At 44.4% G+C, this 24405-nt stretch overlaps 1 long non-coding RNA gene across 1 annotated transcript in view; it reads right to left on the reverse strand.

The window, feature by feature from the left end:
• The window catches only part of LOC308582370, a 269768-nt gene that overhangs the window by 38719 nt on the left and 206644 nt on the right, over window positions 1-24405 (reverse strand). The gene's annotated exons all lie outside the window — the stretch shown is intronic.

Here is a 24405-nt window from a genome sequence, read left to right on the forward strand (position 1 = left end):
TCAGAAGGTCGGAGGTTCAAATCCCCGTGACGGGGTGAGCTCCCGTTGCTCAGTCCCAGCTCCAGCCAACCTAGCAGTTCAAAAGCACGTCAAAGTGCAAACGGATAAATAGGTACCACTCCAGCGTGAAGGTAAACGGCATTTCCGTGTGCTACTCTGGTTCTCCAGAAGTGGCTTAGTCATGCTGGCCACATGACCTGGAAGCTGTGCACTGGCTCCCTCGGCCAATAAAGCGAGATGAGCGTCGCAACCCCAGAGTCGGCCACGACTGGACCTAATGGTCAGAGTCCCTTTACCTTTTTATACATATAGAATGCCCCTGCTCCTCTTTGCAGCAAATTTAGATCCCACCCCCATTATTCATACTGATTTTCTGCCCCCCCCACCCCGAATATCTCATAAATCTTAGTATAGCAGCAATGACACAATATGTTAGCGTCAAATTCTTCAGCAACACATTTGGTAGCATACGGTTCTGCATTTTCCTTTTTGCCAAAAAAGACCAACATCTCTCTCCAGCTACTCAATGTTTTATAAAACAGAAATCTGCTCTCCGAGAACTTGGCATCTTTCATCCCTTATGCAAGGCATCCTCGCTACAACAGAAATGAACCAGCATATGGCGACCTACCTCATCACATTTCATGCAATTTCGGCATGGTATTTTACCCCTCTCCCCATGATGATGATTCCACTTGATCTGGATGACGCATTTAGCGGCACTGAAGCCAGTAAAATGATAGATCTCCCCCCTCCACTGAGCGTCAAGGAGAAGAATTATATAGAAAACAGTACTATGGAATAAAAACTCTTGTAATCCCCCCTTTTTGCCTTGCTGTTCCAAAGAGTGACACTACTATTAGTACTATCTGCACCAATATCACCCCATTGCAAATGTCTCCTCCTCTTACCCACTGCTGTTAACACATCAACTAAAGTTTGAAGAAACGGCTGAAGTTAAAGGAAGTTTCAATGGGCTTTAGGGACACAGGTGGCGCTGTGGGTTAAACCACAGAGCCTAGGACTTGCCGATCAGAAGGTCGGTGGTTTGAATCCCTGCGACAGGGTGAGCTCCCATTGCTCGGTCCCTGCTCCTGCCAACCCAGCAGTTTGAAAGCACGTCAAAGTGCAAGTAGATAAATAGGTACCGCTCTGGCGGGAAGGTAAACGGCGTTTCCGTGCGCTGCTCTGTTTCACCAGAAGTGGCTTAGTCATGCTGGCCACATGACCTAGAAGCTGTACGCTGGCTCCCTCGGCCAATAAAGCGAGATGAGTGCCGCAACCCTAGATTCGGTCATGACTGGACCTAATGGTCAGGGGTCCCTTTACCTTTTACCTTACAGCAGTAAAAGTTTGATACATTGCTTTGCATTAACCTAACCTTTCTAACCTGGAAGATTTGAAAGGTTGGGTTAATGCATGCCTGTGTATCTTGCAATCTTTTACTTATCGCTGTAGAATCTGAATCCTGCAAGGTCTGTTATATATCAGAGTATGGGAAAATCTGACTCTTTTGCAAGTTGGACTTCTCATAGGTTCAGAAAGTCAGGAGAGTCAGACTTATGGACCAAGAAGTGGCCAGAGATCTCTCACCTAGGAAGGGAACTGGTGCCCTCAAACAAACCTTCCAAGGTTGCTAACATTGGAGTTCTTTTTAACGACATTCTACACATCAGAATGATAGCAAAGCTAGACATTATGCAGAGGGTATTTCAGGTTCCCTTGGCATTCAAAAGACAATGGCTTCAAGCTAACATTGGCCACATTGGCTCCCAGTACATTTCCGAGCACAACGAAATTGAAAAAAATCTACATCAGACATCACTACAAAAAGAAGCTGAAGAACAAGTAGATATCTAATTCATTTTGTCTTAGGTACATGCTCTTCCTCTCCCAAATACCTGAGATGATGAAGGAACATCTACAGCCCTTGCAGAAAATATCACCTATGTTGGTGCCTTGTTTGGGAAAGTAAAAATGATGGAGGCTTGCAAAAAAAAGGGGGGGACTCAACAAAATTTCTCCCCCATTCCTCCTTCCTACCACAGAGTAAGTTTAAAATGGAACAGGTTTAATTTTGAATTAAAAAGGACAGGGGGAAAAAACCCTTCTGGCAAACATTTTACTTCTGTAGTGATAAGTGGTATCTTTTTCCTTGTGGCATTAAATAAGGTCATTGATTATTTATCACTTCAGGTTTGTCATTTCTTTTTCCAGCTATAAAAAAAACCGGGCAGATTTTCATTGTCGCTACAGGTATCGGTAGAACATGCTTGAAGGAATGTATAATTAATGCAAAAGGCGCTGTTCAATTCAGCTGCATTTTCCCACATGGTTTCTGGGCCTTAGTGGATCACAACACTTTTTATCTTCTTAAAATGTTGTTGATCAACGTAGGAAACAAAGGAAGGAACGAGAAGTGTAAGATAGTGTCAGGGATTTCTGATCCTCATAAAGGAAATCTCCCCAACATCCCTCAAAGGCTGCCGATATCTCAGTCTTTACTTGGCAAGATTGCCATTGATTGCGATGTCGCCTCAGGCGGTCATAACCTGCCTTTGTACTACATTATCTGAGCAAAAGAAAACATTTCAGTGCCCTCCTCCCTTCTAGCAATAGCAGAAGAGAGAAAAGAATCCGGCAAACGAAAACTGCTTGACTCATTCTTAGGAGTCAGGTATAAGTAGATGATGATGATATTAATAATATTAATAATAATAATTTTTATTTGTATCCCGCCCTCCCCTGCCAGAGCTGGGCTCAGAACGGCTAACATCATATAAAAACACAATATACATAAAAACAAAGAAACAATTGATTAAAATGCATCCCCAAATTAATTCAAATAAATTAAAATTAAAATTAGACTGGACAAATGGCCATCCTCAAGTTAAAATTGAAAGTGGTTAATAAGGACCTGTGAGCAGGCTGGGAAACCTCTTTTGTACTTGTTCATACAAAGAGAAAATGAGTCAGACTGAACCCTGGCCTGAACACAGCCCAATAGTCCATGTGATGCACCTATCCAGAAGCCCCAGAAGGAGTTTCTATAGCTTTGAGCTTCAAGCACCTTCCAGCTTTTTACTACACATTCTCAGCTGAATTTCAGCTGGGGCAGATGTGAGGGAACCATTGGTCCTTCAGATGTTGCTGAACTGCACCTACCATCATCCCTGGTCAATGGCCATGCTTGCTGGTACTGATGTGCTGTCAGGGACTGGCTGGATGAGGAAGAGTGGTGGGAGCCACCTGCCCAAGGGAGAACACAGAAGATGACGACTTAGATCTGGGGACATGGTGGTGGGACAGTCTGGTGGGACAGAGCAGTTGGCAGCAGGGACGAGCAGGAAGGCGCTGGAAGCAGGGGGTTTGAGTGATCAAGGGAGGCCAAGAGAAGGAGGCCCTTCAGACCCAAAAACCTACCCTCTAAATAAATTCACACTTGACTCAAATTTTGGTTTTGGTTTTTTGCAGAATTTAGGCCACAACTTTATTGATTACAGAAAGTGACTGGTTGCCTAGGCTCTGGTTCGACTAGCTCTCTGCCATGCAGGTAGCGCTGACCCAGGGTTCCAGCATAGGTCAGCCAAGGGTGAACACCTGGATAAGCGGAAAGCCAGGAATGGGCTATCTCCACCACCCAAATGTCCCCCTGGACTCAGACACGGGCACAACCCCCTCTCAGGGGTTGCCCAAACCATTGAGTCCCTGGATTCCTTTAATGGAGTGCCCTACACATAGAGATGGAGAGAGCCTTCTTCCATCTCTATCACCTGAACCAGAACCTATCTGCAACCGTATAAGTTGTGACGATTTGCTACGCAGCAGGCAAAACCCAAATGGCAACATACAATCAGCTAAGCGGGGAAAATTCCTGCTGTGCCCCTGTCCTAATGACAGATGACACACAATGGCATAGGAAGGTCAAGCGCAAAACCCTAAAAGTAGGGAGAGGTGGGCGGGTCTTCCAAATGCATGCACCGAAAGAGGAAGCTCTGGGTCGCACGCATGGGCATAAATAGGTCCCTTGAACCATTTGGACTGCGTCCCATTGGCCAGATTGCACCCAGCTGTGAGGGACCTACCAATCGGGTGTTGTGGCTGACCAATCATACCAACCCACAACACAGGGTGTCGGTTTTCCAGGTCTCACCACAATACGTGCCCTCTTTAAGGGAAGACCCGATTTCAGGACAGGGTTAGAGGCTGAGAGTCACCGTGTGAGCACAGACTCAGAGACAGAGGAGTCAGAGGTTGCCCTTGCTAATCAACAGCAGGTCACTCCAGGTCTTGCTGGCTCTCCTCTGCCTCCGACACCCTGATTGAGTAGGGCTGCCATATGTCCCAGACATATCTGGGATTTGTCTGTTGAAAGTAGCAACCGGGCGGAATTTCAGAAAATTGGTAAAAGCGTCTGGGGAAACCTGGGTGTGTGACAACCCATGCTGGAAGAGTTGATTTTCCAAGAAAAGAAAAGAAAAAAGCTTTAAAAATTCACCTCCCCTTGCCCTGCAAAGAAAAGCTCGACAACTTTTGCACCCAGATTTTCACTTTTTGAAATATGGCAACCCTACGACTGAGGAGAGTCCTGCACATTGCTGAGCTACAGGTCAGACAGGTCCAGAGGAGGAGCCCAGCCTGTCAACGCAGCCTTCACCCCAGTGAGAGGCTAATGGGGAAGGGTGGGTATAGTGGTCAGTTTCAGCAACGTCTCAGCTGGATTGAGGCAAACCAGAGGACTCTGCTGTGTTGTTACTTTCTGTTAATAAAAAGATAATTGCATTCTGTGCCTCCTGTGCTTCTCTGCCCTGTGGCTACCCTGGGCCTGCTTGACAGCTCCTTGACATAGGCTTTGTATTCCAGCAGCATCTGGAGGGCCATAGGTTCCTTAAGCCTGAGCTCAGGGACTCATCCCCATTCTGTCTCTGAGCTTTGTTGCTGTTTAGTCATTTAGTCATGTCTGACTCTTCATGACCCCATGGACCAGAGCACGCCAGGCACTCCTGTCTTCCACTGCCTCCCCCAGTTTGGTCAAACTCATGCTGGTAGCTTCCAGAACACTGTCCAACCATCTCGTCCTCTGTCGTCCCCTTCTCCTTGGGCCCTCCATCTTTCCCAACATCAGGGTCTTTTCCAGGGAGTCTTCTCTTCTCATGAGGTGGCCAAAGTATTGGAGCCTCAGCTTCATGATCTGTCCTTTCAGTGAGCACATAGGGCTGATTTCCTTAAGAATGGATAGGTTTGATCTTCTTGCAGTCCATGGGACTCTCAAGAGTCTCCTCTAGCACCATATGGCGGTCTCCTTCTGATCTGGAGGAGAATCTCCTCTAGCACCATAATTCAAAAGCATCAAATCTTCGGCGATCAGCCTTCTTTATGGTCCAGCTCTCACTTCCATACATCACTACTGGGACAACCATAGCTTTAACTATACGGACCTTTGTTGGCAAGGTGATGTCTCTGCTCTGTCTAGGTTTGTCATTGCTTTTCTCCCAAGAAGCAGGCGTTTTTTTAATTTCGTGACTGCTGTCACCATCTGCAGTGATCTGAGCTAGCTTTTCGTTTACCTTTCCTCTCAAGCTCATTACCTCTGAGGGATGGTTCTTACCTTTCTGGAACAGCATGGTTGCTGATCCCCTGTGGGTGTCTATTATAATGCACCAGGGCTAGGATCAGAGCCTTGCAGCAATGTAAATAAAACTGAGTCAGCGCAGAGGGCTCACAATGCCAGTTAAGGGCCGGACTGCACATGGCTCTAGATGCCTCCCCAACTACAATCCCAATTAAGATCACCTCAGATCTGCAATTAACCTTTGGAAAAAGCTCTTGTTGGTGCTTAGTAAAAATGATGGTTTCTGCCCTCCTTCCACTCTAGTCCAAAGAGAGCATGATGGAGCCCGGGGTCATTTACAAATGCAAAGTTCTTCATACTAATGCAATCGGGTTAATTGTATAGTTAAATGCCTTTAGGGAATCCTCAGTATATGAACTAATGAAATCACCAAAGTGCTATAGAAGCCCTTATGCATTAATTGTGCTCCATAGATATAGCACAGAATAACCTTTTGAAGCAAATACTTTTCCTTCGCAGAATGCTAATTGAACAACTGCACTTAAAAAGGAAGCTGGGTTGGTTTTATTCAGCTGCATCACCATTATCAATATAACAATAGGCCCTTGGGCTATGTGACTGTGGCAAGTGTTCTTCATATGATAACCCAACACGAGCAATAGAAAAGAGATATATAAAGAACAGTGAAACATTTCAATAGACGTGAATGCTGTCTTACAACGATGCCAGTATGGTTGTGCATGGATACCCAGTCAGATATGTGGTCCCACTTTGTAAGTCTGGATTGAATTTGATCCGGTCTGTACTGATCTGGACCTGTTCCAACCCATCCCAAATCCAGATTGCAATCCAAAAAGTACAAATCTCTGAAAATCCCTTTACCTTGCCTTGCAAAAACAAAGCAGCCATAACTTATTTGGTGTCCCCCTCTGCCGCTCATACAGGCATAAAATCTGGAGACATAACAGCCCCTGCAGAGAGGATCAACCTGAAAATCTCAAATGGGTTTTACAAGTTTTCATCTTCAATCTCGACCCCCAAAGGACAGGATCAAAAGGTGTACCAGCATCCCAACACAAGGGGTTGTATCCAATATTAGTCATACTCAGACTTTGGTTCAGGCCTCAAGCTCTGAGTCTTAGCTCTGGGGCTCTTGGCAGAATGCTGGGATATATTACTACTGTGACTAATATTTGAGTCAATCTCTTTGGTTTTGTTTTTTATAATTCTTCAGGTGGGAGCAGGGTGGGTTACCTGCTTCTCAGTTTCACCAACAATTGCCTTGCTCACTTAAAGGTTTGTGCGATTCAGGCAGTGAATCTCAAATGGCTCAATACTGGTTGGCTCTTGACATAAGCCACCCATACTAAGTTTTGTCCTGCACCCCTGGCCTACCTGGCAGCAAATGAGTACAGTGGTACCTCGGTTTACAAACGTAATCCGTTCCGGAAGTCCGTTCTTAAACCAAAACCGTCCTTAAACCAAGGTGTGCTTTCCCTAATGAGGCCTTTTCCCGCCGGTGCCTGTCCACCGTTCAGATTCCATTCTTAGACCGAGGTAAAGTTCTCAAACCAAGACACTATTTCTGGTTTTGCTGAGTTTGTAAACCAAATCATTCTTAAACAGGACGGTTCTCAAACCAAGGTACCACTGTATTGTCAAGTCCCCAGTGCAGGGTCAAGCCACGTGGTCCAGAGTCCAAACTGAAACATAGCCCTGCAGAGATCCTGGAGCCCCCAAGCTGAGGTCCTTCAACACGAGCAGTTGAGCAGACACAACCCCTCAGCTCCAGCTGAGGAATCACACACCTCCTCCCAGAGCTAGCGAGCTCCCCCTGGTCAGCTATGGAGCTGGACTATGGGCCCTTGCCTGTCACAGCCTCCTGGAGCACATCCCTCACTGCTCCCTACACCCCAGAGCTTACCGTGTTTGCAGAGACAAGGTCCCCTCTGGCTCTGGTGCTGGGTCCTGTTGATCTGGTTTTTGTGTGCTAACCCCCCATCCCCTCATAATCCTCTGTCACCCTGTGAGTACTTCCTACCCCAATCTCTCCTTTTCCACCTCCAGCTTGACCTGGTGTGTCCCAGTTCCAGCTACACTGCTCGCCAGGATCATCTTCCTCCTCCCTTTGTCCCTGAAATTTTTATTAAGATGCAATATATTTAAATGACGACCAATCTTCTTTAAAGGACACTTAAGAGGTGAAGGTGTTCTACTTCCTTGAAACAAATTAGAAGTTTGAATTGTGAAAACTTTGACCTCTGTAACAGACTATAAAGTAGCATGCAAATCACATACCTAGAAGAACCCCCAAACAAAACAAATCCTTAGCTGGAAAGTTGAGGGCTAGCAATTCAGTAAACCATTAAAGACTCTCACTTCTTGACCCGAACTCCGTGGGGATCCACTTACAGAGAAATTAATAATCCTTAGATGTAGAGAAGGTGTGAAACAGCATGCCAAAATGCCTGTCTCTGAAATGAGAGAGACCCTCAGATGTGCTCCGGTTTATTACCTCAGCTATTTCAATAGTCAGTATTTATGTAGCGCTATTAAAACATAGTTCAGCCTTTTAATATCTGCATGCTAAAGCTCCTTACCAAAGGCACAGCTCCTAAAAAATGTACAAGCCTTTTATCAATCTAAAATATACCGAAGAGGACCTCCTTCCCTATAGATCAGCCCAGGGATGAAGATCGGTGGAGGAGGCCCTACTGGTGGTTGCACTGTTCTCTGAGGTTGGGGGACAGTACGCATCTCACGAGAGTGTTTTCTCCATGAGGGCCCTAACCTCTCCTTTCACAAAGATATGCCTGGCACCATTTTTTCCTTTTACAGCTTCTGTCAGTTGCTGAAAGCATATCTCTTTACCCTGGTATTTGGAAACTGAAGGACAGATTTTGGTGTCCTCCATGATGCAACGTGTTTTATATTTGAAAGACTATACAGTGGTACCTCAGGTTAAGAACTTAATTCATTCCGGAGGTCCGTACTTAACCTGAAACTGTTCTTAACCTGAAGCACCACTTTAGCTAATGGGGCCTCCTGCTGCCGCTGCGCCACCGGAGCACGATTTCTGTTCTCATGCTGAAGCAAAGTTCTTAACCTGAAGCACTATTTCTGGGTTAGTGGAGTCTGTAACCTGAAGCGTATGTAATCTGAAGCATATGTAACCTGAGGTACCACTGTAGTTGGGGTTGTGTGTGCCTCCCCCCCATTTTAATTGTGTTTTTATATATTGTAACCTGCCCTGGGGCCTTCTGGTGAAATACAAATAATAACAACATAACCTCATTCATTCCTAGGGGAATGACAGCAGGAAGAGAGAGGGAGCAAAGGTTTCTTTGCTCTGCCTCCTTGGAGATATCAGATCTGGCATGCAAAGGCTTGAAAACTCCCTGGGCAATTTAGGCCATCATGTACCCCACATCCCAAGACATCAGGGAATAAACCAGTCTCCCTATGACTCTTCATTTCACCCCTTTCCATTATTGTGACCAGGCCTTGATCTGAATGCCAACTACATGGTGTGGCGTTCGTACGGAGCCCCCTGTCGTCTCACGGACTATTGACCCGTATACCACTAATCCGCTGCCACCAACCAGGTCCTCCCCGGTAAAATCACTTCAGCCTCAGTCGGGTTCTCAATTAGCAAAGAAGATTGTATTTTATTTCAGACACAAACTTTTACGGTTTCCAAACGTTGTTACTCTTTACTTTCTTAGTCTTATTTTCCTCTCTCTATCTCTTCTACCTCCCCTCACTCAAGAACCCACTGCCCTAACTGTCTCTCTATTTCCAACTGCCTGCCAACTGCTTCTCCAACTGCTTTTCCCAACCAGCCAACCCACTAAAACCAACCAACAACTCCCCAACAACTACTAACTCAAACCTTGGGCTAAGCCCTTTTATACACAGGTAGGCTCCGCCTCCAGATTTCCTATTGGTCTATATTTTTAACCCTATCTCTCCCCGTACAGACAGGCTCTAAACGAATGGGCAAACTCCACACATGGTTTCTCTGCATAGCAATGGTCTTCAGGGGGAGGGCTCTTGTTTACCCGTCCAAAGATTTAAACACATGCTAGGGCTGCAATGTTTGATCAGTTGAAAGCTTTTATGGTGCAATCCTATACTCAGAAAGCAGCCATGTTGAATTCAATGAGACCTATCCCCGAGGTTAACAAGAACATAGTGCAGTAGTCCTACCAAATTAAAAGTGTGTCTTGATTTGGCTTTTTAATTGTGAACGCAAATGCGCATTATAAATGACACACACCATTTTAAGAGGCATTCCCACCCTTTCTCCATCATAGCAGTTAATGCTTTTCCCCCTAAGATTATGCCTGCAAGCATACATTTGACGCTTGGAAAGCTGTTGGACTCCATCAGCACCATTCAGCATGAACATTGGTCAGGGACGATGCAGGTTTCCTATGCCTGAGCTTTTTTAAAGTGGGGGGGGGGAGCTTATTGTGTCAGAAACTATATTTATTCATATGCAAATTTAATGGCTGGATTTATTGTACATCACCCTGAGATGCTTGTATGGAAAGCATTTAGTAAATGAGCAATTACAGTGGTACCTCGGGTTACAAACACCTCGGGTTACAAACACGTCAGGATACAGACTCCGCTAACCCGGAGGTAGTACCTCGGGTTAAGAATTTTACCTCAGGATAAGAACAGAAATTATGCGGTGGCGGTGCAGCGACAGCGGGAGGTGCTTTAGCTAAAGTGGTACCTCAGGTTAAAAACAGTTTCAGGTTAAGAATGGACCTCCAGAACAAATGAAGTAATTTCAGATCTCCTGTGTGATCTGTAGATGAGCATGAGGCCTGCTCAACTTAGGACATTCAAGTTATAGTCCTCTCCTTGGAACTTTACAAACACACACACAACTTTGTGGTTTATTATGTGGCACACTTGCCAAGAGGAATAAGTAATTCCCACTCCAAAATCAGTTGCAGGATTAGAAGTGGTTTATAAGAAGCTTTCCCTCCCTTTTTATGAAAGAGCTCTAATCTTTGCCAGTTCTGCATAAGAGGAATTAGCCATGTCAAATCCAGGATATGCCACTGCTTTCAAAATTAGTAACTAGCATTTTTTTAAGTGTTTTTAAAATGTGCAATGAGTCATCATCGTCCAGGGTTTGCTAATTTTGCAAATCTAAAACACTGTAAGATCCCACTTGTTTTAAACACATCCAAGCTAAGATTTGAACAGGAGACTCCTGAACTTACTGCATAAACTTAAGCAAATCATTTCTCACACTCCTTGGCACATGTAAACCTTTCTGTTCTTCCATTGTCTTTCATCAAGTAGATTTTGAAATGCTATCACAAACTCTGCTTATCACAGACAGATGGGTTGGTGTACATGTCACACAATGAGCAGATATGCCCATTTCCATATCATCTCTAACACTCTGGAATATATTAGGGCTATGCCAAACATTCTTTAATGAACCATGTCAGCCCATTTGTGAGGCTGGGGGAGGGTAAAGGGAAACGAACAAATTATTTCCCTCTTTAGGGAAGCTGTACTGTTTTTAATATTCAGTTGGAAGCCGCCCAGAGTGGCTGGGGAAACCCAGTCAGATGGGCGGGGTATAAATAATAAATTATTATTATTATTATTATTATTATTATTATTATTATTATTATTATTATTATTATTATTATTACCTACCTACCTACCATCTATCTATCTATCTATCTATATCTGTCTGTCTATCATCTATCTATATAATATTTTTCTTGATTTTCCATTTGTTAACATTCATGTGACATATTATTTCCATTTGCAATATTTTAGCTCCACTGAGCTATTCGACTTCCCTCTGTCCCGTCGTCCGGGTTTTTTTATGACTACTTATTTCCACAAATTTATACCATCTCAATTCTACCTTTCCCCTTAATTATTTTAGTCTTTAAGCACAAGTAGAAAAGTCCAAAGAGGGATGCGGGTGGTGCTGTGGTGTAAACCACTGAGCCTTGGGCTTGCCAATCGCAAGGTTGGCGTTCCGAATCCCCGCAAAGGGGTGAGCTCCTATTGTTCAGTCCCAGCTCCTGCCAACCTAGCAGTTTGAAAGCATGTCAAAAAAAGTTCAAGTAGATGAATAGGTACCGCTCAGGTGGGAAGGTAAACGGCGTTTCTGTGCACTGCTTTGGTTTCACCAGAAGCGGCTTAGTCATGCTGGTTACATGACCCGGGAAAACTGTCTGTGGACAAACGCCGGCTCCCTCGGCCAGTAAAGCGAGAGGAGCGCCGCAACCCCAGAGTCATTCGCGACTGGACTTAACTGTCAGGGGTCTTTTACCTTTACCTTAGAAAAGTCCATCTATTAAACGTTGTGAGATTTATCGCAGTCCTGCTAGTGTCTTTGAATGTTTACAATGATTGTCTATATATTGAATAAATTTACTCCAATCTTTCTGGAACACTTGGTCACTCTGGTTTCGGATTTCCCCCGTCAGTTTTGCTAGTTCAGCATAGTCCATCATCTTCGTCTGCCATTCTTCTACCATTGGTAATTCTTCTTGTTTCCACTTTGGGGCTAATAGAGTTCTAGCTGCCGTAGTAGCATACATAAACAATTTCTGGTCAACTTTTGGTATTTCTTCTCCCATCATACCCAACAGAAAGAAAGTCTTAAAACTTGTAATGGAAATTTCAGGATTTCTTTGGGTCAGGAGCAGGGTTAAAATTTGATAAATCTGTGAGTCAGCTTCAGAAACTTCTCTTTGCAGTAATGATGATGATAATCATCATCATCATAATTTTCCTTGCAAATTTAGCAAGAAAAAGGAAAAAAGAGAAAGGGGAAAGAAAAGAAAAATAATAAACAAATAATTATAATAATAATAATAACAGCAAACTACCATCCGTTCAAGGGACACGGGTGGCACTGTGGGTTAAACCACAGAGCCTAGGACTTGCTGATCAGAAGGTTGGCGGTTCGAATCCCCACGATGGGGTGAGCTCCCATTTCTCAGTCCCTGCTCCTGCCAACCGAGCAGTTTGAAAGCACGTCAAATTGCAAGTAGATAAATAGGTACCACTCTGGCGGGAAGGTAAACGGCGTTTCCGGGCACTGCTCTGGTTCCCCAGAAGTGGCTTAGTCATGCTGGCCACATGACCCGGAAGCTGTACACCAGCTCCCTTGGCCAATAAAGTGAGATGAGCGCCACAACCCCAGAGTCAGTCTTGACTGGACCTAATGGTCAGGGGTCCCTTTACCTTTACCTATCATCCGTTCCCATTGCAAATATAGTGACCATCAGTAAGTGGAACTTAAATTGACTGTATAAGTTAATATAAGCCCCCCAGATATCAAGAAATGTTTCCATCTGAAATTGACACGTATGCGAAATATCTTCAAATGTCACCAGGGCAATGAGGTCCTCAGACTGTTGCATAATAGTCAGTGAGTATTTATCCTTCCAGCTTTGAAACAAAAGTCTCTTAGGCACTGTAAAGGCTTGCTAAGTCCACTTTTGTTGTCCAGCCATTCACTCCCATGGTACAGAAATATAGGTTTAAAGAACATTTGCAAACATTGTAGATTTTACCTATAGAAAATTAACCGTAACAACTTCAGACCACATCATACGTACCTCAAAGAGGCAATTTCAGCATTACCTCTCCAACTTCTTTCAGTATTAGGCAGTGCCTTCCTACACAGGTGTTGTGGAGTCCAATTTGCATATCAATCTCAATTTTAGAACGTTTCATTAGAAACATTCTGTATAGATTCTAAAGCATTTTCCCAATGTTTAAGCTGTATAATAGCTTCTAATTCCCTAGTCCACACCTCTCTAAGTTCCTGAACTACCTTACCAAAAGCCATTAAGCATTTCTAAACAACACTTACAGGTTTAGATTTCTGTACAGAGTCAACCATTTAAGAGTTTAGGAGATATCAAACACTCAAAGCAGATGGGCCATGAATAGATATCAGCAGAAGATATTGACATTCTGCACTCATCAGAAATTTATATTTAAGCTGCAAAAGTGGAAATGAGAAAAATTATCCCTCTAAACCCATCAGCTGAACTCATGTATACATTGCATGTTCCTCCCATTTTTTCCACAAAAAGGGCTGTATCTCTCTATCCGGATAACCCTTTAAGGGAAGTTAAGCAGGTCCAAATTGATCAAATTGAAATCGACAAGACTGTATCTGCAATATCTCTAGTTGCTGAAGGTGGGATAAGTTATTTCTTTTGATTATGTTTAGACCCCAACACTAGTCAGAAAAAGAGAGGTGTTAAATAAGCCATCTCTAAAATTTCCGAAGTTGAGAAATTAATAGGAGAAACTTTCCAGTCATTGGTACATGCTAACATATATACTTCACGATGTGAGCTGATGTCTGAAAAATTCAAACCACCCTCAGATACTGGCAGCTGCACTCTCTTAAGTAAAAATGTGGTGGAGAATTACCCCAAATATATAACAAAATACCACAAAGTTTGTGTGTGTGTATCTACAGCAATCTTAAAGGTACAGTGGTACCCCGCAAGACGAATGCCTCGCAAGACGGAAAACTCGCTAGACGAAAGAGTTTTCCGTTTTTGAGCTGCTTCGCAAGACGATTTTCCCTATGGGCTTGCTTCGCAAGACGAAAACGTCTTGCGAGTGTTCCAATTTTTTTCCTCTCCCCCCTTTTTCTAAGCCACTAAGCCGCTAATAACCTTTTAGCTGCTAATCCGCTAATCCTTTAATAGCTGCTAAGCCTTTAATAGCCGCTAAACCGCTAATAGCACTAATCCGCTAATCCGCTAATAGGGTTGCTTCGCAAGACGAAAAAACCGCTAGACGAAGAGACTCGTGGAACGGATTAATTTCGTCTTGCGAGGCACCACTGTATTAGCTTTACACGATCTTATGCAACTCTTGTGCAATGCACAATCTTAAGAGTATTAATCTTTTTTTTAAAAAAAAGATTTTTATTGGTTTTACAAAAAAAATTTTTAAAACAATACAAACATATAAAAAGACATACAAACATGTATAGTTTCGTACCCTTTTTTTCATAATCCTTGTTTCTCGACTCCCCCATACCTCCCCTTTCTGTATCCCAATGTCCAAAGTTTTTCAGCAACTTCTAAATAGTTCTGTCAAAACCTCTGTCCTCTTAATCTTTCCTTCAGAGTATTAATCTTACCCTAAATTCTAAATTGAAATAATGTCCATTCTTCCAAATCACCTTTATCAACGTATTCAGCTTCAATTTAATCATTGGAGAAATATCTCTGGGAATCCAAATGCTTAAATATGTTAAGATCCTGGGCTGTCACCAAAACCCACAATCTTTATTCCAAGTAGGTGTTTGCTTTTTCAACTTCCCTTCTTCCTAAAGACAGGATTGGCAGCTGCGGGAAAGTGCTGAAAGCATTACGCTAAGATCCGGGCCCATTATCACCTCACAATGACTATGAGGAAGGACAATAAGTCACCCACATACCATAATTTCAGGGATGTTGTATAATGAAAACGTAGCTGCCCCATAGCCCAACTTTGTAGCAGCTGGGATAGAAGAAGAGAAGAGTTTGGATTTGATATCCCGCTTTATCACTACCCAAAGGAGTCTCAAAGCGGCTAACATTCTCCTTTCTCTTCCTCCCCCACAACAAACACTCTGTGAGGTGAGTGGGGCTGAGAGACTTCAGAGAAGTGTGACTAGCCGAAGGTCACCCAGCAGCTGCATGTGGAGGAGCGGGGAAGCGAACCCCATTCACCAGATTACGAGTCTATCGCTCTTAACCACTACACCAACACTGGATCGTTGAAGTTTCCCACCCAATTCACCTTGAATGATGCTCTGCCAAGATATAGTGTCTTTCTTGAGATGCATTGTGGGGTGAGAATAGCCTCAGATAGGCAAAGAATTTACCACCACCACTTCCCCAGGGATGGGGATTAAGAAGAAAGAAAAAAACCACTATAGCAGACTGTGAAACAACTGTTAGCCCCCCAACCCCAAGTCCTAAACATTTCTCCAGTCTGCCCCTAAAAGTGCTTCTCCAACTTCTCAGCTCTAGTTCAGAGTTGTTGTTCTTTTATTTCTTGATCTCAAACTATACTGAGGTTTTTCACTCTCCCTTTCCAATTACATTTCGGTTGATCAATTTCCTTTGATGACCCAGATGCTGCAAGTCATTCTGCCATGTGTTGCTGGTAAAGAAGAGCATTGCTTTTGAGTAAGAAGTTGGTCCCCCCCCCCCACTCCCCAAAGCTAGATCAGTCTTAATGTTGCTTCAGAGTGCAGCAGATGCATCTTTCGGACTAATAAAGTTCTACTGATTATCTCTCTTTTCTGCCTCTTTCTCCAAATGGGAGCATCTGCCTTCATTTACGGATATGCCACTTGAAAGAAAAATAAAAAACCAGGGGGAGGAGGAAATTCTGGAATAATAAATTCAAGATAGTCGTGGTGCTTCTCTTTCTCTCTTTTTTTTTTAAAAAGGAAGCAACTTCAAGAATTAATTTTAAAAGTCTGCAGACCACACTGGCATTGCTATTTCATTATAAAGGTAAAGGGACCCCATGACCGACTCTGGGGTTGCGTCGCTCATCTCGCTTTATTGGCCGAGGGAGCCGGCGTACAGCTTCCAGGTCATGTGGCCAGCATGACTAAGCCGCTTCTGGCGAACCAGAGCAGTTCACGGAAACGCCGTTTACCTTCCCGCCGGAGCGGTACCTATTTATCTACTTGCACTTTGACATGCTTTCGAACTGCTAGGTTGGCAGGAGCAGGGACCGAGCAACGGGAGCTCACCCCATCGAGGGGATTCGAACCGCTGACCTTCCAATCGGCAAGTCCTAGGCTCTGTGGTTTAACCCACAGCGCCACCCGCATCCCATTAAACAATTACACAGCTACAAACATAACAAAAATAGTCATAAATAATAAGCAAAACATCAGAAAGTACACAACCAAATGGAACAATTGCCACATAAATAATAAAAAAATACATCAACAACAGCAACACCCCTCTCTAAACAATGCCCCAGGCCAAGAGTCTGTTCAGCAGCCTCAGCTTTTGTAGCTGGAGTCAGTCAGGGACCCACCCTCCCAAGGCAGGGAGCAGGTCTTCCAGGACTCACAACCAAGATGGTATCTGGCTTCTTCAGCATCCTTTTGTATAACCACAGGAGTGCACATAGGGACACATTTAATATGAAAATATCGCATGTGGGTTCCACCTTTAATGGGTGTTTGAAAGGTCCCACATCTTTTTCCTATGGCTTGAGGCAAATTTTACTTATTGATTACACTTCTATCTCCCCCTTCTCTAAAGAGCTCAAAGTGTCATACATGGTTTTCCCACTCCCTTCTTTTATCTTCACAACCAGCCTATGGTCTAGGTTAGGCTGAAACTGCATTTTAAAATCTGGAGAAGTGTGTCATCCAATATTAGGAGTTGGGTTCCATCTTGTTCTATTCCACAAACAGGTTTGGGATTGTTGAACTGGCTCAGTTCATTGAAAGAAGGGGATAGCATGAATTTGCTCTCCAGCTCTTGTGGTCTCTGGGTTTCCACCCAAGCCTGCAACTCTATACCAAAGCCCTTCTCATTCCATAATGCAACATCATCATAGCCTCCTCCTCAAAAAGTGACAGCCAGTAATATGCAGTGGGATAAGGCATAACATTGCACCATGAATTTACTTAGCTACATTGTCAGGACTCCAGGTTCCCAGCTTGAGAACACAGTAAGCGTAGATAATGAAAAAGGAGAGTTTATTGCAAAAACAAACAGATAGCTCTGGATGGCTCTAACCAAAGCCTCTGGCAGCATTACTCAAGATGACCCTTCCAAAGAGTCCTTCCTGTGTCTACAGAATATATTGAAATTTCGCACCTTATGTCTCTTGTTTTGCTTCCTGTCTAATTACCCTCCCATCCGCCGACTGTTTGAACTTACTGGTTCAGCTCCAACCTCTTCCAGTTTGGAGCTGTCTCTGAGTCTGTTTGTGCTTCCGGCGAGCTTTGGCTGTGTTCTAGTCTGCTCTCAATTACTTCCTTATCACCTTGAGTGTCAAGCTCAGGAAGGGACAAATTCTGCAGCTGCTGGCTCTCCCCTGTTTAACTAATATCTGAGCCTCCCTGTTCCTGGCTGCTTTCTGCCGTTGGCTGCAAACTTTCGCTGGGAGCTGGCTCATTCCTGACATACATGTTACAAGTATGGGAGCGAGAAATCAAAACAGCATTGTTCTGTTGGGTGACTACTTTGTGATCACTTTTAGTCCACATTAAGACTGTTACATGTTACATATGCATTGCTTAGGTTCAGGCTGGACCTGCTGATGCACAAATTATGCACAGCACAATCCTATCTACTTATCTCCTTGTATGGTTGCCATATTATGCCTTTGCCGACTTCAACTATGAATCATTATGATGACTCTGCCCATGAAAAAGATGATGTGTCCTATTTGGTGTCCCTCTCAGATTCCTGTCCCTTCTGGCACGTCACATGGAGGTACCAGGGCATTTCAAAAATTATCACTCCAGTGGTAAGGAGTTAGACTGAACATGGAGTAAAGAAACTAGCTTTCTCATGCCTTTCATGACAACTGAAGATGAAAAACTCCTCCAATTAATGTAGCATATAAATCTTTTCTAAACCAAGAAAATGGATTTAACCAGTTTAAAGGGGCGATGATGCTGAGGTGAGTGATCAATACTAGGTTCTCAAGAAAAAATGAGATTTGGGGACAGAAGGAATTGTTTCCTTAGCACTGTGGAAATTGCATTGTTGATGCCCTTCATGGTCCTTTAAGGTTATCCTGACAACCCAAACTAGGGAACACATTTGTTTTATTGAGCTGAAGTCTCTTAGGGTATGGTTGAAAGAAGCCGGCCCAGATTTTGCTTTGTTTCTGAAAGTCTGTTCTTCTTCTTTTAAATGGCATTCCTTTTGTGTTTATCTTTTTACCATATTAAGATTGTGGGTATTGAAAATTTCAAAGAAGAATGGCAAAGAATAATAATAATAATAATAATAATAATAATAATAATAATAATAATAATAATAAAAAATTTTATTTATATCCCGCCCTCCCCAGCCGAAGCCGGGCTCAGGGCGGCTAACAACAATCAAATAATCAGTCAAATAATCACACAATCTAAAAATATTTCATTATAAAAATTAATTAAATCAAATTGGTGGCAACCAATTAAGCAAAATTCTGAGCAGGTTGCCAGAGGAGGGAGTCAGGCTGTGCCCTGACCAAAAGCCTGGCGGAACAACTCTGTCTTGCAGGCCCTGCGGAAAGATGTCAGGTCCCGCAGGGCCCTAGTCTCTTGTGACAGAGCATTCCACCAGTTTGGAGCCGCAGCCGAGAAGGCCCTGGCTCTAGTTGAGGCCAGCCTAACCTCTCTGAGGCCTGGGACCTTGAGGATGTTATTATTTGCAGACCGTAGGTTTCTCTTTGGGGCATACCAGGAGAGGCGGTCCCGTAGGTACGAGGGTCCTAGGCCGTATAGGGCTTTAAAGGTTAAAACCAGCACCTTAAACCTGATCCTGTACTCCACCGGGAGCCAGTGCAGCTGGGATAATACCGGATGAATGTGTTCTCGCAGCGAAGACCCCATAAGGAGTCTCGCCACGGCATTCTGCACCCGCTGGAGTTTCTGGGTCAGTCTCAAGGGCAGCCCCACGTAGAGCGAGTTACAATAATCCAGTCTGGAGGTGACCGTCGCATGGATCACAGTGGCTAGGTCAGGACGAGAGAGATAAGGGGCCAACTGCTTAGCTTGGCGGAGATGAAAAAATGCCGCCTTTGTTATAGCTGTAATCTGCGCCTCCATAGAGAGGGAGGTATCGAAGATTACACCCAAACTCTTAACGGCCGGTGCTGGCACTAATTGCACCCCCGCAAGAGATGGGAGTTGCCCCCTCGATCCCATATCGTCCCGCCCCAACCAGAGGACCTCTGTCTTCGAAGGATTTAACTTCAACCGGCTCCCACGTAACCATCCAGCCACAGCTTCCAGACATCTGGTCAGTGTGTCTGGGGCCGAGTCAGGATGGCCATCCAGCAACAGATAGAGTTGGGTGTCATCAGCATACTGATGGCAACCCAGCCCAAAACTCCGGACAAGCTGGGCGAGGGGGCGCATAAAGATGTTAAAAAGAATCGGGGAGAGAATCGCACCCTGAGGCACTCCACACACCAAGGAGTGGCGTGATGACAATTCCCCCCCAAGCGCCACCCTCTGTCCCCGACCAGAGAGAAACGAGCGCAGCCATTGAAGGACTGTGCCCTGGATCCCCACGTCGGCAAGGCGGTGGTCCAGGAGTTCGTGATCGACCATGTCAAAGGCTGCTGACAGATCTAGAAGAATCAGCAGCCCCGACCCGCCTCGATCCAGCTGCCTGCGGAGATCATCTGTTAGGGCGACCAGAGCCGTCTCGGTCCCATGACCAGCGCGGAAGCCGGACTGGAATGGATCCAGAGCAGATGTTTCATCCAGAAACCTACCAAGCTGTTCAGCAACCGCTCTCTCAATCACCTTACCCAGGAATGGAAGATTCGAGACCGGACGGTAATTGGATAGATCTGAGGGATCTAATGATGTTTTCTTTAAGAGCGGACGCACCACCGCCTCCTTCAGTTCCCCTGGGAATATCCCGGTGCCAAGGGACAAATTGATGATATCCCCCAGGGGGCCCCGCACCTCGTCTGGACACGCTCTAATCAGCCATGACGGGCACGGGTCAAGAGGACAGGTGGTGGGCTTTCCAGCTTGGAGGAATCTGTCCACATCGGCTGGAGATATCCGGTCAAAGTGGTCCAATACTGGACCCGAGGACAGTCGAGGGGCCTCCAGTTCCTTTATTGTATCCAAATTGGCAGGGAGGTCATGGCGGAGCAACAGGACCTTCTCCGCAAAAAAGCTCGCAAATGCCTCACAGCTGTGTGTCAGATTGTTATTTAAATTTGGCTGTCCTTCAAGGGACGTTAAAGACCGAATTATACTAAATAATTGCGCCGGGCGAGAGCTAGCGGATGCAATGGAGGCCGAGAAGTAAGACTTCTTAGCGGCCTTCACTGCCATCTCATAGGTTTTCATAAAAACCCTATAAGATGTTCTTGAGGCTCCGTCACGGGCACCCCGCCATACTCGCTCTAGCCGTCTGAGGTCCCGCTTCATTTTCCGAAGCTCCTCGGTAAACCAGGGAGCCCGGTTTCTGCGGGGTCGCAGAGGGCGCTTAGGTGCGATCTCATCGATGGCTGCCAGGAGCTGGGTATTCCAGCCCTCAACAAGCTCAGTCAATGAGTCGCCAGGGGGAGTAAGGTCCCGCAAGGCTTGACGGAATCTATCCGGGTCCATCAGCCTCTGCGGGCGAGCCCAAATCGGCTCGCCACCTAAGCAGGGTGGGGGTGGAAAGTCAATCCTGGCTTTCAGAGCGTAGTGATCAGACCATGGCACCTTCATCGAAGGAGACATGATCACATCTATACCGGCACCAAAGATCAAATCCAGCGTGTGGCCTGCTTGATGTGTGGGGCCCGAAACAAACTGGGAGAGCCCTAGTGTCGCCATGGAAGACACCAGGTCCAGAGCCTGTGAGGAGGGAGTGGCATCAGCATGGAAGTTGAAGTCTCCCAATACCAATAGGTTAGGGAACTCCAAGGCCCAGCCGGCCACCGCCTCCAGCAGGCCTGACAGGGTGGCTGCTGGTGCGCTAGGTGGCCGGTACACCAGCCAGACAGCCAAGCTCTCCTCGGAGCCCCACACTAGGCCAACACATTCAATGCCGGGGATCGATGGCGATGGTAGAGCCCTGAAAGAACAATTTTCCCGGATTAATAGTGCCACCCCTCCCCCCCCCGGCCCACAGTCCGTGACTGGTGGAGGACGGTGAAACCCGGGGGCGCCATCTCTCGTAAGGTAACAGTTACCCCTTCGCGCACCCAGGTCTCTGTCACACAAGCCAGGTCGACTCCCTGCGAGATAAAGAAATCTCGCAGGGTAGCGGTTTTGTTGCCTATAGACCTGGCATTGCACAACACCAGTGAAGGAGGTGAGTAATCCTTGCTCACCCTACCCTCGTCTCTCGGGATGGGGCGCAGATTGGAAGGGGTACAAGCATATCCGTATCTCGATCCCCTTCGCCTATAACATCTGCCCCCACCGCCATACCTCCCTCGCCCCTCCACGGTAGCAATCCCAGGCCTCATACTAACCTCCATTTACAAAATAAAAAACAAAACAACCAAAGACAATTATGCCCAAACAAAACCAATCCCCACCCCACTCAATATTCAACCCCAAAAACAGAACAAGATGGAACAAACAAAATTACATAGATAAAAACCACCATTCATGGTGGTACAACAAGTAAACAATAAAAGCACCTTTAAAACACCTTAAAATATATATAAACATCTTTAACATTTGCAGCAGATAATGAAATAATATAATATTATAAAAGACAACAACCCCCATTTAGGGTGCTGCAAATTAAAAGCAGTTAAAACATTTAAAACTATTTTGTCCATTGCTGCCGGCAACTTAAGTTGATAGAATATGCACAACTTGCAGATTTAACATATAGAATAAGAGAAAAAGAAGAACATATGTTTAAAGAAGACTGGAAATGTTTTACTGAGTATATGGGTGAAAATTGTGTTCATTTAAAAACACTGGTAGCATTAAGATAAATTTAACAGCGTAAATAAGTTTTGATGGATGGTTTACTGAATGGTTTACAGTGGTACCTCGGTTTTTGAACAGCTGAGTTCACAAACAAATTGGAACCTGAACGCTGCAAAACTGGAAGTATGTGTTCCGGTTTTTGAACGTTTTTTAGGAAGCCAAATGTGTTCCATTTTTAGTCCCCCTGTGTTTCCTGTTGCACTGCTAATTTATACCCCCCCCCCATTGTAATTCAAGCTTTCAGTTTCTGATTGCTGTGTTCTGAGGTGATATTTGGAGCTTATATTTGGTGCTTTTGTTTTTGCTATTTATTTTGTGTGTTTTTTTGTTTTGAGGCTTTTTCAGTTAATTTGTTTTTGTGACTGTGTGGATCCCAGTTCAGCTACTGATTGATTGATTGATTGTGTGACTGTGGAAATGGATAAAAGCCCCTCATCCAAACAATGACTATCATCAGTGCAGATAAGAAAAAAAAAATATTTTTATCATCTACAATACTGTTTTATTTATTTTATTTTATTTTTATTTTTTTTGGACTCCATAAAATTTTTATTGGTTTTACAAAGTTTTTTTAAAGACAAACAAACACCTAAAAAGACATACAAACACGTATAATTTCATAACATTTTTTCATAAACCTCTTTTCCGGGACTCCCCCATACCCCCCCCCTTTCTGCATTCCAATGTCCATAATTTTTTAGCAGCTTCTAAATATTCCTTTCCAGCCTCTGTCATCTTAATCTTTTCTATAGTCTGTTCTTATGTCACTGTATCCCTTTTTTTCCTGCAAACCTCAACATTCTAACATTCATCAAGTTTATAATAGTCCTTCAGGTATCTCTTAAATTTTCTCCATTCTTCTTCCGCCGTCTCTTTTCCTTGATCACGGATTCTGCCTGTCATCTCGGCCAATGTCATATAGTCCATCACTTTCATCTGCCATTCTTCCAGAGTAGGTAGATCTTGTGTCTTCCAATACTTTGCGATAAGTATTCTTGCTGCTGTTGTAGCATACATAAAGAAAGTTCTATCCCTCTTTGACACCAATTGGCCGACAATGCCCAAGAGAAAGGCCTCTGGTTTTTTAGGGAAAGTACATTTAAGTACCTTTTTCATTTCATTATAAATCATTTCCCAGAAAGCCTTAATCTTCGGGCATGTCCACCAAAGGTGATAGAAGGTACCTTCAGTCTCTTTACATTTCCAACACTTGTTATCGGGCAAGTGATAAATTTTTGCCAGCTTGACTGGGGTCATGTACCACCTATAAACCATTTTCATAATGTTTTCCTTTAAAGCATTACATGCCGTAAATTTAATACCGGTGTTCCATAACCATTCCCAGTCAGCAGACATAATGTTATGACCAATATCCTGTGCCCACTTAATCATAGCCGATTTAACTGTTTCATCCTGTGTATTCCATTTCAGCAGCAAGTTATACATTCTTGATAAGTTCTTAGTATTGGGTTCTAACAGTTCAGTCTCTAGTTTTGATTTTTCCACCTGGAAGCCATTTTTCCTATCCTGTTTGAAAAACTCCATTATTTGATGATATTGAAACCAATTTTGTACTTTATGTTTCATTTTCTCGTAACTTTGTAATTTCAATTTATCTCCCTCCTGTTCCAAAATTTCCCAATACTTCGGCCATCCGACCTCCATATTGAGTTTCTTCACTGCCTTAGCCTCCACTGGTGACACCCATCTGGGGGTTTTGTTTAAAAATCATATTGTCAGAAAAGCATTGTTTAATGTTTGGATAAGATACAAAGATCTGTTGTTTTATTTATTTTATAGTACAGTACATTGTTTATTGGGACGCGGGTGGCGCTGTGGGTAAAACCTCAGCGCCTAGGACTTGCCGATTGTCAGGTCGGCGGTTCGAATCCCCGCGGCGGGGTGCGCTCCCGTCGTTCGGTCCCAGCGCCTGCCAACCTAGCAGTTCGAAAGCACGTCAAAGTGCAAGTAGATAAATAGGGACCACTTACTAGCGGGAAGGTAAACGGCGTTTCTGTGTGCTGCGCTGGCTCGCCAGATGCAGCTTGTCACGCTGGCCACGTGACCCGGAAGTGTCTTCGGACAGCGCTGGCTCCCGGCTTCTTAAGTGAGATGAGCACACAACCCTAGAGTCGGACACGACTGGCCTGTA

Source organism: Podarcis bocagei, assembly GCF_964188305.1.
Source record: "Podarcis bocagei genome assembly, chromosome: 1".
NCBI classification, from domain to species: Eukaryota; Metazoa; Chordata; class Lepidosauria; order Squamata; family Lacertidae; genus Podarcis; species Podarcis bocagei.